The sequence below is a fragment of the Mastigoproctus giganteus genome, chromosome 4, assembly GCF_048544385.1.
Source record: "Mastigoproctus giganteus isolate SK-2022 chromosome 4, ASM4854438v1, whole genome shotgun sequence".
Lineage (NCBI taxonomy): Eukaryota > Metazoa > Arthropoda > Arachnida > Uropygi > Thelyphonidae > Mastigoproctus > Mastigoproctus giganteus.
In genome coordinates this window covers 170,329,768-170,344,752 of record NC_143578.1, presented here as the reverse complement: position 1 = coordinate 170,344,752, position 14,985 = coordinate 170,329,768, and positions in this window count along the sequence as shown.

Genomic DNA, 14,985 nt, shown 5'->3' with positions numbered 1-14,985 from the left:
TCTATCCTTTCTGTACACATTGTACTCCCCAAATTCCAGTTCTTCATTCCTTATACCTGTGTGACAACACGCCTCTGCTATCCCAATAATATCCACCTTTGATGTCTTGACCAGCACTTCAAATTCATCAAATTTATTTACTATACTTCTAGCATTGGTATACATGCACCTATTCTTAGTTACCCTAACACATCCCATATATCCGCCTGTTTCACGATGACTGCCATCAGTCCCTGAAACGCCCAGCACCTCTCGCTCCAGGTCGCTACTTATTCTAATAGAAGTTGTGCAAGAATCACCTTCACCTCTGCCTGTGGCTACTTTTAACCTTTTAGTCTGTGACTCCCCCCCAAGCTAGCAGTTTTCCGACCCACCTAACACTGCCTCGATAGCATCAGCAAATATTCTTGCATCCTTTCTATTTAAGTGTATCCCATCCCTGTAGAAGCAGTCTCTTCTGTTAACAAGCACAGACCACGCTGAAAAAAATTCTACCCCTTGAGCTTTGCACAATCTTTCCAGGGCCGTATTGATTGACAAGGCTCTCATCATGTATTCCCTACTATCGTGTCTGGGCAGAATTACAGACACTTTCTAATGTTATATAGAATAGAAAGAGTTACTGAGCTGAAATTATTACCATTATTTTATCACAGTGAGGTCAACAATTATAATAAGGGTAACAACAATTTTGCAGAATGAGTATTTCATACTTTTCAAGTGGTTAACTTATCATTAGGAGTCAAAAATCCAACTTGTTTCTCCAAATCAATTTGCTTCTCACTATTGTTCCTATGCTCACCTCAGTTACACCAGACTTCCTATCAAATTTCTTCCGCTAGTAACTTGCCCATAAAATTAGTGAAAATATATTTTATTCTTGAATTTTTGAGAAATGTTATTCTGCCTTAGATATCATGTTTTATTACATTTGACTTGTATAAATCATGCACAGCTTGAGTCTCAAAAGTTTATTTAATAAGTCAACTGTTCATAATGCAATTTCCACAATGTCAGATTCTGAGAGTGGCCCGTGAAAGCCTATTTCATAGATAATGGCAAAAATAGGCCCATTTAAGCATTCTTGAGGACTGGCAACAATTTTAGGGTCCTATATTACAGTTGTGGTTTTGGCTGCATCCCCTATTATTTAAATGGGCAAAAATATTCGCATTTGCAATGAAAAAATAGTGGAAATCACTCCTCCAGCTAACAAAACAAAAAGCTATAAAAATGAAATAGAATGAAAAAGTTGGGTATATGTGTTGTATATAGTTTTTTTTTAATATCCTTGAATGTGATGTGCAGAGATTTCATTTCAGAGCCATAAAAGTTCTTACATCATTCCAGCTTTGAAGTCACAATAATTATTTTATTAATTATTTTAATAATTATTTTATTAATTAATTATTAAATTATTTATGAGTTTGTTAGAAGGTTATGTGATTGTCTGTTATTATTCTGGAACAAGATTAATAACCCATTGATAAATGGATTATACTGCCTAACAACAATTAACTCAGACTCATCCTAGAGCTCAGGGAATGTGGATGTATGAATTTGTGAAAAGGGTAGAAAGTCCTTGCTGTACTTTTCAGAGGATCATGTCAATTCATTGCAAAACAGTTTGCTGTATGACAGTTCAGTGCATGAGACAATTTGGTGAATGACATTTTGCTGTATATAACATCTTGGTAAAAGAGAATTGGTGGCTACAATTTGAGGAATGGCAAAGCAAGCCACATAATGCAAACTTTTAATGTGCCATGCTGTAAATGGTGAATCACTGATTGCGATAACATTCTTGATATTTTATAATTTTGATGGAGCATACTATCCACGCTTGTTTTTTAATGCATCTGCTACATGTTTTTAACAGATGATCATATCAAAAAAGTGCCACAGACAGTTTGGGATGTGAGAGAACCTTGTTCGCATTTTCACTTCTGCAAGTTGCATTTTTAGGAAATACATGAGGCCAGGGGGGTTGTTCCAGAGACCAAAAGTACAGACAATTAATGGATGGGCAGTGCATCAGTGTTCAGTTTGCAACCCACACTATAGTTTTTATTGAAAGATGTTAGTAGTAGGCTAGTACCATGGATGGGTTATCCTCAACCATTTTGTGCTCATGGAAAAGAAGATTCAACTGTGTAGGTACGCTAAAAAAAATAAAATTAATAAATCTTATTTAGATTAAACATGTTACAATATGGATGGAGTCATGCTGAAATAGGCACATACTCGCTTTCCAACTTGCCTGCGAAAAGGATCAGCGTGAACATTTCTATACAAAACATTCCAAACTATTGTATTCACTGAATTGTCATAGCCACCAATTGTCTTTCACCAAATTGTCACATATAGCAAAATGTCATTCACCAAACTGTCGCATACAGCAAGTTGTCACACAATGAATTGTCTTGCAACAAAACATGGACCCCTTTTCAGATTTTGGGAGCCTAGGTGCATTATACCTGCTGTGCCTTCCCCAAAGACCAGCCCTGGTTAAATCTACCATAGATGTACAACCTTCTTGCTCCAGACCCCTATTTTTTTACACTTTGAATCTTTTTGCCAGTTTAATACTAATGGATTAAGTGAACCAAAGAATAATAAAATTAGGACATTTCTTTACAGCTAAAATAATAATAATAATAAAAAAAAATTCTTATCCCTCATGAACCCAAATATTGGAAGAATTTAAAATTTGGCCAAAAACAATGTTTCCATTAGTAACCAAATGAACTCATTTTTTTATCATTATAATTGATCAGCTTTTGTTGTAACCCTTCAGCAGCTATGCCAAAAAATTTTAAATGCACAGGCAGTTAACACATTTTTTTGCACACAAATTATTTTAACTCTTTGAAAGGTAGATCCATGTCACTATCCTGCTTATTTCAGTCATTTACAGAAATAAGTCCTATTCACGAGATTTCATTTAATGAAATCTCGTGAATATACATTTCATTTAATTTCATTCAATGAAATGTATATTTTGAAGCTATTTGTTATCTGAAAATAGTATAAGATGGATAAAATATTTAGCCAAAAAAAAAAAGTATAAAGCTCTACTTTTTAGACCTCTAGTTGCATTGTGTTCAACACCCAATATTTTTTTTTTGGGAAAGGAGGCAAGAAAAAATACTTTAAAATACAGTAGAATCTGGATAAGAAATTCCCGCATAGAAAGTTTTCCTCTGTACTAGGTTTGGTTTCTTAATTCCCGTTATTAACTTTATATATTGTAACGTATTATTTTCCCACATAAGAAGTTTTCCGAGTAAAAAGCTTTCCCATATAAGAAGCATGTGTTAAAGAATACACAGTGTACTATTATAATGCCATTTTCCCACTTAATACATTTTTATAAATATAGAAATTCTTTATTTTTATATTAAAGAAATTAAATATAAACATTTTGGTAAATGAGCAAGTTAGTGCATAGCATCATTTTAGTTCATAGTAAATCACCGAAGTAGGCGAAATGATATAGTTTTTACATCTCGTATTGTGAATGCCTTTCACGAGTTGCCCTGATATTGCACTACCTGGAATAGGCAATGCTTTGCCAGTGGAGAAGACTAATGTTACTTTTTCTTGGCAGATACCCCAATACCACCACCACCTCAAACCTGGGTGGCGGTATCCACTGAGAATAAGTAACATAGTCTTCTCTACTGGCGAAGTTTTGCTTATTCAAGATAATGCAATATCAGGGCAACTCGTGAAGGCATTCACAGTATGAGATGTAACAAAAATGATGCCATTTCACCTACTTCGGTGATTTATTATGAACTAAAATTATACTACACACTAACTTGTTCGATTAGTGAATGCTCTGCAGTCAGAGGCTTTCAGTGCGCTAAAACCTTTTTAGTATAAACATTTTGATATAATGAAAATGACCATATTGCAATTGTTTTCATCGATATCCATAATTGGATAGCATCTACATGAAGCACACAGTGAAGCATTTGCCATTAAGTTCTGATGGTTCTGAACAGTTCTTAATTATGTACTTAGTGAATTGTTGCTAAGTCTTATTATAATTGTCACCTTTTAAGGTATGTTTTAAAGCTGAATTTATAATACTTTATATCTGTAGATTATCATTAGTATTTTTGGTAATTCTTTAAAGAATAACTGTATTTTTGTGTATCTACCATATTGGCCCTAATTATTTGTCCCTCTTTGGCAATTTTTTTTAACACTACAAATATTAATTATACTGATTATATTATATTTCTCTAATTTGAAGGATTATAGTTGGAAGGATGAACTCCTTCCAACTTGGTAATGAGTTTAATGAACAGAATGTTAAGCAATTAGAACTCTCCAGTTTAAAAATGTTTTCCATAGGCAAGTAAAATATTTATAAATTCTGAAATAGAATTTAAAATAATCTTTAACTTATGCATGTGTATCTTTTCATTTTTATTTGTGTAGTTAATATTTCATAACCTTAGGAAACATTCGTTTCTAAGAAATTTTCTCTCATACGAAGTTCTAAACCTCCAGTCCCTTGGTAAACTTATTAACTTCTTATCCGTGTTCTACTGTAGTTTAGTAGCAGTCCTGTTATCTAGGGGGGGGAGGATTCTGATTATGTCACTTCAAACACAAGTGGGCATATGTAATATTTTGTACACCAGCATGGAAAAATGATTTTTTTTTGTTCCATAGGATAATCACCATGCCCACTATAGGGCTAAATATAATATTTTTTCTCATATATATGTTAACTACAAAAAATTCTTTACAAATGAATGGTTTTAAAAGCAAATTATTACAAAATTATGAAGTAAATCATGCAAATATTATTAATTAAAGACAGCTTAAGTGAAGTTTCTTTAATATTTTGTTAACCCCAGTTCATTAATATTTGTAATTTAACAAGTTAAAAGTCACTGTCTGATTACTGACACTTACAGATTCATCTTGGAAAATAAATTGTCTGCTGAAAGTGGAAAGCAAATGTAGAATATAATTTCAGTTACAAGACATTTTTGTGTATCTGTACATACACAGAACCCCTTCATAAAATGTAGGCAAATGACACTACTGTAGGTTTACACTGTGGAGTCAAAATTTGAAATCTGTGTCCAAAAAATGTTTCCTGATGTTTTCAAACAGTTTTGGATTTTGATGACAGTTTCACTCCAATATTGGATTATAAAGTCAGTATAAGAATAAATTTATATACATGAAACTGAATCCCCCCATCACTCATGTTGCAGAACTCACACAATATTGGAAGATTTCTCCTGAAAGGGACAATGCTCCCCCCCCAATATTTCTCTCTCTCTCTCTCTCTCTCTCTCTCTCTTGGAATAGTGGACACTAATTTTTTCACTTCTCTTTTTCCTGGCATCAGTGTGTTTTTAAAGCTCAGAGAGCTGCTCTAGACACTGTCATTTTGCAAATTACAGTGTCTGGAGACTAGGCACCTGTGAGATGATCTGATTGAGGTGTATAAAGCCTTGAATGGTTTGAGCATGCTCAATGCTGATGGAATTTTTCCTCTTGCTCAGAATAATCATTTGAGAGGGCATAAATTCAAATTGAGAAAAGACAGATGTAGAATAGATGTGCAGAAGTTTGCCTTTAGCCAGCAGGTGGTTGGTTGGTGGAACAGACTTCCATCCTTTGTTGTGGAAGTTGATAGCCTAAATAAATTTAAGGCCGAGCTGGACAGGTACTTGGAACGAACAGAGGGGTGAAATGGGAGTGTTTTTTTTTTTTTTTTTGGCTGATGCTGCATAAGCTTGCTTTCTTGCATCATATGCTAATACTCCTTTCTGTGAATTGAGATTGATGCACCATGCAGATACCTGGACTTGCTTTCTCGCTACAAGCCAGATAGTGTAATAACTAATGATATTTCATCATATCCATAACGCATGCATTATTACAACTTTCAGGTACATATGGAGAAAAATATGATAAAAAATAAAAGGCAAAACTTTTTTTTTTTTTTTTTTTTTAGTTAGCTTTTTGTTGTAATGTCATTATTTCATAATTTCTGCAGTTAATGATGTGCTCACACAAGAAACATATTAGCCATTGCTAACACAATCCCATTATTTGCCAGTGCTGAGTATGCAAGCATTTTGTTAGCTTTATTCATTTATGATGACATTTCATTTACTCATGTGACTTCTTATATAAGGTAGGCTCAAACGTTTCCAGATTAAATTTTTATTTAAATAAATAATAGTATATTACATATCAAAATAATAACATTGGATATTTAACATTTTTTCTATTGATGTATAACTGCAAAAAAGCTTCTTTGTCTTAAAAATTGTATGGTGCAAGTTCGCATGATAGGTAGGATGTTATAGTATTTGGAAAGGTAATTAGAAATTATTGTTGCATGATGAGCAGGAGCAATTTCTTGGAGTTACTTCTAATTTTCATTGCCAACAAGATCATGTTTCTTCCTTCTGATTGCATCCCTCAACTACTTAATTTCTAAGTGCAGTTTTATTAACAGCATTAAGTCCTGATAAAAATTTGCAAAGAATTATGCGTTTATAGTACAAATAATAATAATTTTAGTATAACTTTCCATTCAGAGGACTGATGTTTTGCCTGTGTTGATATCCCACCTCCCAACCACAACTGTTTGAAATCCTGGATCATGCCTACAAATTTAAACTCTTGTTTCCATCTTATTTGTTGTTAGAAACTGGGAACAAAGAAATTACATAATCTTTTCATGTTTAAAATATCAGATACGATGGCTGGGCAACTACTATATAATATTCCAACTTGAGAGACTGTCTTCACTTCTTATCTGACAGTTGGCCTGAATAATGCTTCTAATGTATGTGGGAGAAAAGTTTTTCATTTGAAGAACTTGTCTCTCAATGATGGGGTCTTAAACACTTTGCATCATCCTCAGTGACATCAAAGCTATCTTTGAAGTGCTTGTACCATTCAGATATTCTATATCTTGATGAAGAATTTTTTGTATGCTTCAGCAATCATTTATACAGTCTGAGACTGATTTCTTCAACCTAAACAAAATTTTATAGGTCTTTATTTAAAAAGTGACATTCTAAAAAAAAAAAATGAAATTATTTACCATTAATGAGAGATTAAAAATAAACCTTTGCACAGACACCACTAAAATATGATAAAAACTGATATAATAATATGATAAAATATGTTACAAAACAAAATAAGCTTTTCTTATGTTTGATATTCATACATTTTTTAAATTCTCATTGTATATACACTTCAAATTTCTAATAATTTGGTTATCCTGAAGTTTTGTGGGTGCCAGATTAAAAAAAAAAAAAGTTATTCTGGCACTCAGAGTAACTTTATTTGTACAGAATGGGTAGTTGTTTTAAGGGCAACATCCCAGTTTGCTTCTAAAAATCTGGGATGGTGCCCTTAAAACAAATACCCATTCTGTACAAATCTCAAATCTGTCCTGCCATGGAATATTGTTCCCGTATATGGGGTGGTGCTCTTAAAACCTCTCTCAGGCTTCTAGACTTTGCCACCTCTCGATACACTTTTGCAGACCAGCTTTTAGAAATCCCCTGTCCTTCAAACCATGACTCAGCAGCAGAAATCACCTCATCATCATCAGCAGCAAAGTGTTTGTCATGAAGATAGATCTTCAGGGTAGGAAAGAGGAAGAAATCAGAGGTTGGGGTAATAAGTAGGATGTCGCAATATTTCAAACCCACATCCGTGGGTGCACCCAGGGATGATACTAAGCGGGTACGCACCAGTGCAGCTGTTCTGGTTGTTAAAATATTTAAATACCTCTGTACTGGTTGTTAAATATTATAATAATAACCACAACAAGCGGTAAAGTTAATGAATAATATAAATTCCAATATAAACTCATAATATTGCATTTGCAACTAAGCTGCAGCATCACTATTTGTGTACTGACAATAGGCAGCATGGAAGCACTGGCATTCTTCAGGGGAATCACCAGGTTATCATTAATCTTGAATTACACAGTTGCTACTGCTTCTAAATAGTTTAGATTTTACTGTTGTTCATGTTTCATTGTTCAGTGTTGTTCATGTTCAGTGGTTTCATTGTTAGTGCATTTTAAATCTTGTTTATGTAGTAAGTATAACTAGAGTGAGTTAATTTTTGTGCACTGGTTTGATATATATAAATTCAAGAATTTATAATAAAATATTAAAAAAGGACATCCAGAATGAAGAGACAAAATTTGGAAAATATTTTAATGTTCCTTCTAAATATCATAAACATGAATCTTCTATCTGAATCTGCAGGAGAACAAAGAAGAAAGGATATTAATAATGAACCGCAGTCTGGAAAGTCATTTGATACTGTGCAAGAATCAGAAAAAAAAAATAATAATAATTATATTCTATTAAAGCTCATGGTTCAAATAAGGAAAATTTTCAAATCATCAATGAGGAAAAAATTAAAAGAACATCATGAATCAGTTCCACATAATATAAAGCACTTGAAATATTAAAAGCTTCTGAAAAAAATATTTTGTCAAAGAGTGTCGATAAAGCTCACAAAATATATTTAGAAAGTATCAGAATTTTTAACACTATCTAATGTATAATTAAAAATAATTTATCCTTTTCAGATAGAATATATTTAACAGAACTTCAAAAAAAGAATAATATCGATATGGCCATATCATTGCAATCCAGATTTATGGCTCTGCTCATTGCAAAACATATCTACTGAAATGAGAACAACTTTTTGGAAAAGTTATAAAACAAGGAGGTAAAATTTTGATCATTATCGATGCAGCTTCAACTGTTTCACATAAGTGTTTTAATCATTTACTTAAAATGAGAAATTCGAGACTTGGAAGACAGTTTTTAATGGCTTCATTGATCTCATGGAGCTGCATGAACAACAGCTGAAATAATTTATCAAACTTTATTGTTGGTGTTTGAAGCAAATGGTTCAACGAAAAATATTTACATAAAAACCTTATTGGATTTTGTACAGATGGTGCCAGTGTACTGTTAGGGAGAAAGTCTGGAGTTTTTCAGACAAAATTTTGGAAAACTTTCCAGATGTTTAGATTTGGCACTGTCTAAGTTACTTTTTGCAAGAAAAGGTTAATATTTTAAATAAAGTTATTTATTTTATATTAAGAATTATTTTTAAAAATTTACAAATGTCTGAATCAAAGTTACTAAAACAGGGCATTACCCTTTATCGTGTACTAACCTACTTTAAGCATCACATTTTTGTTGGACTCTTGAGTTTGTGTAATGCAGATTTTACTGTGATTTACTAGTATATAACAGAGCTACAATGCTCAATACATTCTACATTGATATCAGTATTTGTAAAAGAATAAGAGAAATTTACCTCACTATGATATGTAGAACACTTCCGTATGATACTGTCAAGAAATTTTCTGGAGAGTATCATATGGAAGAGTTCTACGTATCATACTGAGTATATTTCTCTTATTCTTCTACACTCTAATTTACTGTATTATATTATTCTTAATAGCATGTGATAGGCATGCTATTAAGGATAATGTAAAGTAGTGCTGGTAGCACTACTTTTAAATAAGAGAAACACCTAGATTCCTTGTTTGCCAATAAAATGACAATATTTAATGATTTCTGTAACTCTTTAGTAAATCAATGTTAGGAAAAATTTTTTAATTTTTCCTAATACTTATTTACCGAAAATTCCATTTTAATTCTGGGGGGGGGGGGGAACTGGTCTCTATATAAATAGTAATAATAATAAAAAAAAAACCAATGTGGATTTGCTGTCAAGTGAGTAGTACTGTTAATAGATAAATTTAAATACTGCTGATGCCTTATTGGCATCTTTTCTAGGACAGTTGCTGATATTCTGAGTTGATTTCACATTGTAAAGGGTTTTCCTTCCTCCATACATAGCAAAGCAAATTTTTGTATATGTTTTTTTTTTTTCACTAAAGTTTAAGAGCTGTAAACATCTTCAAATGTTAATATTACTTGTGTACATGAAGTTTTTAGATAAGAGCATCTTGCACCCATATAAAAGTGGGTAGGTGATGTTGCCATAGCACATCTGTGGTTGGCAATGTAGAAGGGCATCCAACTGTAAAACCAGTTCTAGTCGTCGTCATCATCACCTAATTTTTCTGTGTAAGGAAGAGTCTGTCCTATAGTTCATCACAAGCTGCAGGGAAGATGGAGCTTACACAGAAATGAATTTAATTAATTGGGTTTATTGAGAATTGATGTAATTTATGACGTGTAAATTTTTTTTTTGTTTTAATATGTAACCCTTGTTTGAGTCATTCTGTAACATTTGTTGAATCATTCTGCACAGAATGATTTAACAAACATTATTCCATTTTTTTTTCTCTTTCAATAAAGGATTGCAAAACAGCTTAAAAAACAGTCAAAAAGGAAGAAATTGATACTTCATCACTAACTACTTTTTGTTTCACATAGAATTAAATCCTTATAAACATCAGTGAATTTGATTAGTCTTGCAAAGTAAAAACAGTGTCTCTCTATATTAAAGGATCTTATAATATAGATTTTTGAATTTAAGATACTAGAGTATTTTTGAAAAATGTTATAGTATGTCATTATAAATAATCGTTATTAATTGTACAATACTTTTATATGTTAGACATTTAGAAATATTTCTGAGTGATTTGTTTTGCAATAATGTCAGAAAATGTTTTTAACTGATGTATGCATCAGATCTAAATAAAGAAGTGTTCAATGTTTATTTATTTATTATTAGCCATATGGTGCAAAGGAAGCCTCAGTCTTTTGCTGTACTAGCCAAAAAAAAAAAGTGTTGTTTTTGAAAGATTTCTTTATGGTGGGGCAAAAGGAGATAAGGAAGTACTCTCATGAATTAGAGGCTTTATTTCCAATATACTGTGATAATGGGTGTAGAATCGAAGTTGAAAAGGATAAGAGAGATAAAGAGATAGAAGACGGAACAAGTGAGAGAGAGAAAGAATAAAAACAAGTATATTATGGAGGCAAAATTAATCCTGTTTTAGTTGCACTTTGTCAATTCAAACTTCACAATATTTCAGCAGTTTATGCTTCATCTATTCCATCCACATAGCTGAAATTCCTAATACCGTTGTTGAAAATGTTTTCTTTGAATTCTTCACATAAAATTCCAGAAATGTCAATTAATTAACATAATTATCACATAATTAATAGAAATATTCATGGTTAAATTAAACTAATTATATGCTTGTGTTGATTGACATACAACAATTAACATATGCTTGGGAAGTTATTGATATTAAGTTCACTTTACTGTTGTGTGCTTTCCTCCAATCGGTAATGCTCCCTGGCTTCATGAAATTGATGCATGTCTGAAATCAAACTGTTTATGCTTGTACCTTACTTATCATGTGCGCCTGTTACTGATAAACTCTGCTCTAATCCAGTGGTCTCCAAAGTGGGGTGCATAAGATGATCCATAGGGGTTGCACGAGATAATCCGTAATAAATCAATATTTATTAATTATGAAAACGTTAGTTTTTTTGAAACGTAATTGAAAATAAAAATTATAAATAAATGTTTTTATATTCCACACTGAGAGATGCCAAAAGGATTCTGTACACCTTTTGGCATATCTCATATTGTGGAATCACTTCACAACTTGGTTCGCATGATTGCAACACCAGAGTACCTGTCCACCCACTGATGATAGGCCAACAAGTCTTGAAACAGTGCCATCTGGGTGGTGCCCAGTGAGAATAAATAACAATAGTCTTCTCTATTAGTGAAGTGTTACTTATTCAAGGTAGTGTAACTTGTGAAGGTAGTCACAATATGAGATACAATTAAATCGATGCCTTTACACTGATATTTTATAATAAATATTTTACATATGGAAATCAAGAATTGTACCACATGGTAATTCTAGATAAACAAGTAGTGTGCACGAGGTTTATCTAGCTGTTTGTTGTTTGTTTGTTATTTGGTTTTAGGAGCATTAGCAACTAAGGCCATATTGCTCCGGGGATATGCGGTGGTCATTCCCTGACCTTTCTGCATCCTCTGTATTTGGTAGTGACGGGCTCGAACCCCGTTCAAATCAAGAAGCGTGTGCTACGCATTGTTGGTCCTTCCCACCTGGCTACGGAGGCACCTGGTTTATCTAGCATGAACACACTAAAACAGAAGCTTGTTTTACAACAGTAAAGCAAGCAAGCTACATATCTTAGTATTTGTTACACATTACCATGTAACCCACATCCATCTCCCATTGGCTGAATAAATACTGCTAGGAGGAAAATTATTTTAATATATAGAAAGATTTAAAAGAAATGGTTAATGATGCATTTGATAAAGGAAATTTGGAGGGAGGTTATTGAGATTATTAGATTAGTAGATAGTAACAGTAATTGTGGCATGTGATGCAAGAAAGCAAGCGTATGAGCTTATGTATCATCAGCCAAAAAAAAAAAATTACACAACCATTCCCTCTAAATTTTTATCCAGTTCCTCCTTAAATTTATTTAACCTATCAACTTCCACAATGACATATGGAAGTTTGTTCCAGCAATTAACCACCTGCTGGTTAAAGGCAAATTTCCGCACATCTATCTTTCCTCAATTTCAATTTATGTCCCCTTAGGTTCATAAATGGAAGAATCCCATCAGAATTCAGCGTGCTCAACCCATTCAAGGCCTTATACACCTCAATCAGATCACCTCGCAGGTGCCTAGTCTTCAGCTGCTGCAATTTGCAGAACTTAAGCCTCTCTTGGTAAGAGGATCCCTTCATTCCCTTCATCAATCTTGTTGCCCTGCTTAAGCAAATCTCATCCTTCCTAAAATGAGGCCTCCAGACCTGTACACAGTACTCAAGGTATGGTCTGACCATTGCCTTATACAGACGGACAATCACCTCCTTTTCCCTGCTAGCAAAATTCCTGTTTATCATTGACAAAACCCCATGACCTGCCCCGGCAGCCTGTCTGCATTGGTCAGAAAACTTCATGTCTGACTGCACACTTACTTCCAAGTCTTTTTCGTTTTCTACCAGCTTAAGTGTAGTACCACACAGTTGGTATGTTCCTCTAGGGTTACTTCTACCCATATGCAGTACTTTGCATTTATAAATGTTAAACTTCAGTTGCCACTTCTCAGCCCATCTTCCCAAATTTTCTAGATCCTGTTGTAGTAACACACTGCCATTACTGTCATTACCAACCCTGCTAACCTTTGTATCATCTGCAAACTTCGACACTAAGCCTGATATACCTTCATCAATATCATTGATAAATATACAAAACAACAGTGGACCCAACACCGAACCCTGTGGGACTCCACTAATAACATTAGTCCACGAAGAGCAGCACCCACTGATTACCATCCTCTGTCTTCTCCCACTCAACCATCCTTTTATCCACTGTAGCAACTTATCCTTAATACCATTCTGCTCCAATTTGTACAGTAGTCTTCCATGTGCAACAGTATCAAAAGCTTTCCTGAAATCCAAGTACAGTGGATTCCGGTTATTTGGGCCACCTGTTAATCGGGGCAGCTGTTTATTTGGGGCAAATCTTAAAAAACAGAACCCAATTGAGAAAATAGCCAGGGTTTACTTTGCTTAATTGGGACAACATGCCGTTTAATCGGCACAGGAGACTGCAGCACTGAAGATTACCTTACGATTGTCTCCGACCGTACCATGTGGATTGGTCGGATTTCTGGAGGTCACAACCATAAAACAATAAAAACAATTAGCAGTCACCTGTTCACTGGGCTTTTCTGTTAGTGCAATCTATGATAAACGGATAGTAAACTCAATCTTATTGAATTTGCGATAATACCGACAGCTGGAATTCTGTGGGTTATTATGGTGAAATGTGTTTACACTTCCATGAAATCTTCAATCATATAAAAAAATTAAATTTCAGAATTTTCTCTTCATTCCTATTTTTAAAGCTTTGTAACTTGTTACTCCATTCTCACTTGTTTGTTGTTATTTGTTTGTTATTTGGTTTTTAGAAGCATTAGCAACTAAGGCTATATTGCTCCGGGAATATGCGGTGGTCATTCCCTTGACCTTTCCGCATCCTCCGTATTTGGTGGTGACGGGCTCGAACCCCGGTCTAACCAAGAAGCGTGTGCTACGCACTGCTGCCTGTTCCCACCTGGCTACGGAGGCGCCCATTCTCACTTGTGCGTATCGTGTTACTTGCAATTTTTGTGTGTGCCGTGTTCTTTGTTATTGATTGCTTATCTTTTTACTGTTTTAAATTTTAACCCCGACCCACAAATATCAGTGAACAGAAATGTCAACTAGTTAGTATGTACATATTACAGTACATATTAATTATTCTGATTATCAAGTATATTCTTCTGATTATCACATATTCTTCCGATTTTCACATATCATTTTATGTTTTAATTGGTAAGGTAATAAAGGGTAAATTTGTGCTTAATATAGCTTTACGTTTATAGCCAGTAGATAATATTCCTCCTATTTTTGCTAATTAAAATCACTGTTTAATAGAATTAAAATTCAATTCACAAACGCGATCACAGTGACTGGCAATTACTACGCATCGTATAGTGAACGGTACTTTACTATGGCGAGTCCATCCTAACGTGATTTGATTGTACAGTGAGCCAACTGTAAAGCGGGGGGGGTCCACTGTATTTTTAACTATTTAAGTGAAACTTCGGATAATTAGGGCAGCTGCTTAATTGGGCCAAAATGCACTAGTCCCGATGTGTCCCAAATACAGAATCGACTGTATATGATATCAAAATTATTTTTTGCATCCAGTTCCTTCGTAACCACATCGTAGTATCCAATCAAATTTGTCAGACAAGACTTTCCCTTAACAAACTCATGCTGTGTCTGAATTATTGCTGCAGTCTTGTCTAGATGATCCTGCAATGCATGTTTTAACCAGTGACTCCATTATTTTACCTGGAACAGAAGTTAAACTAACTGGTCTGTAATTACTCGTGTCACCCTTCGATCCCACCCCCCTT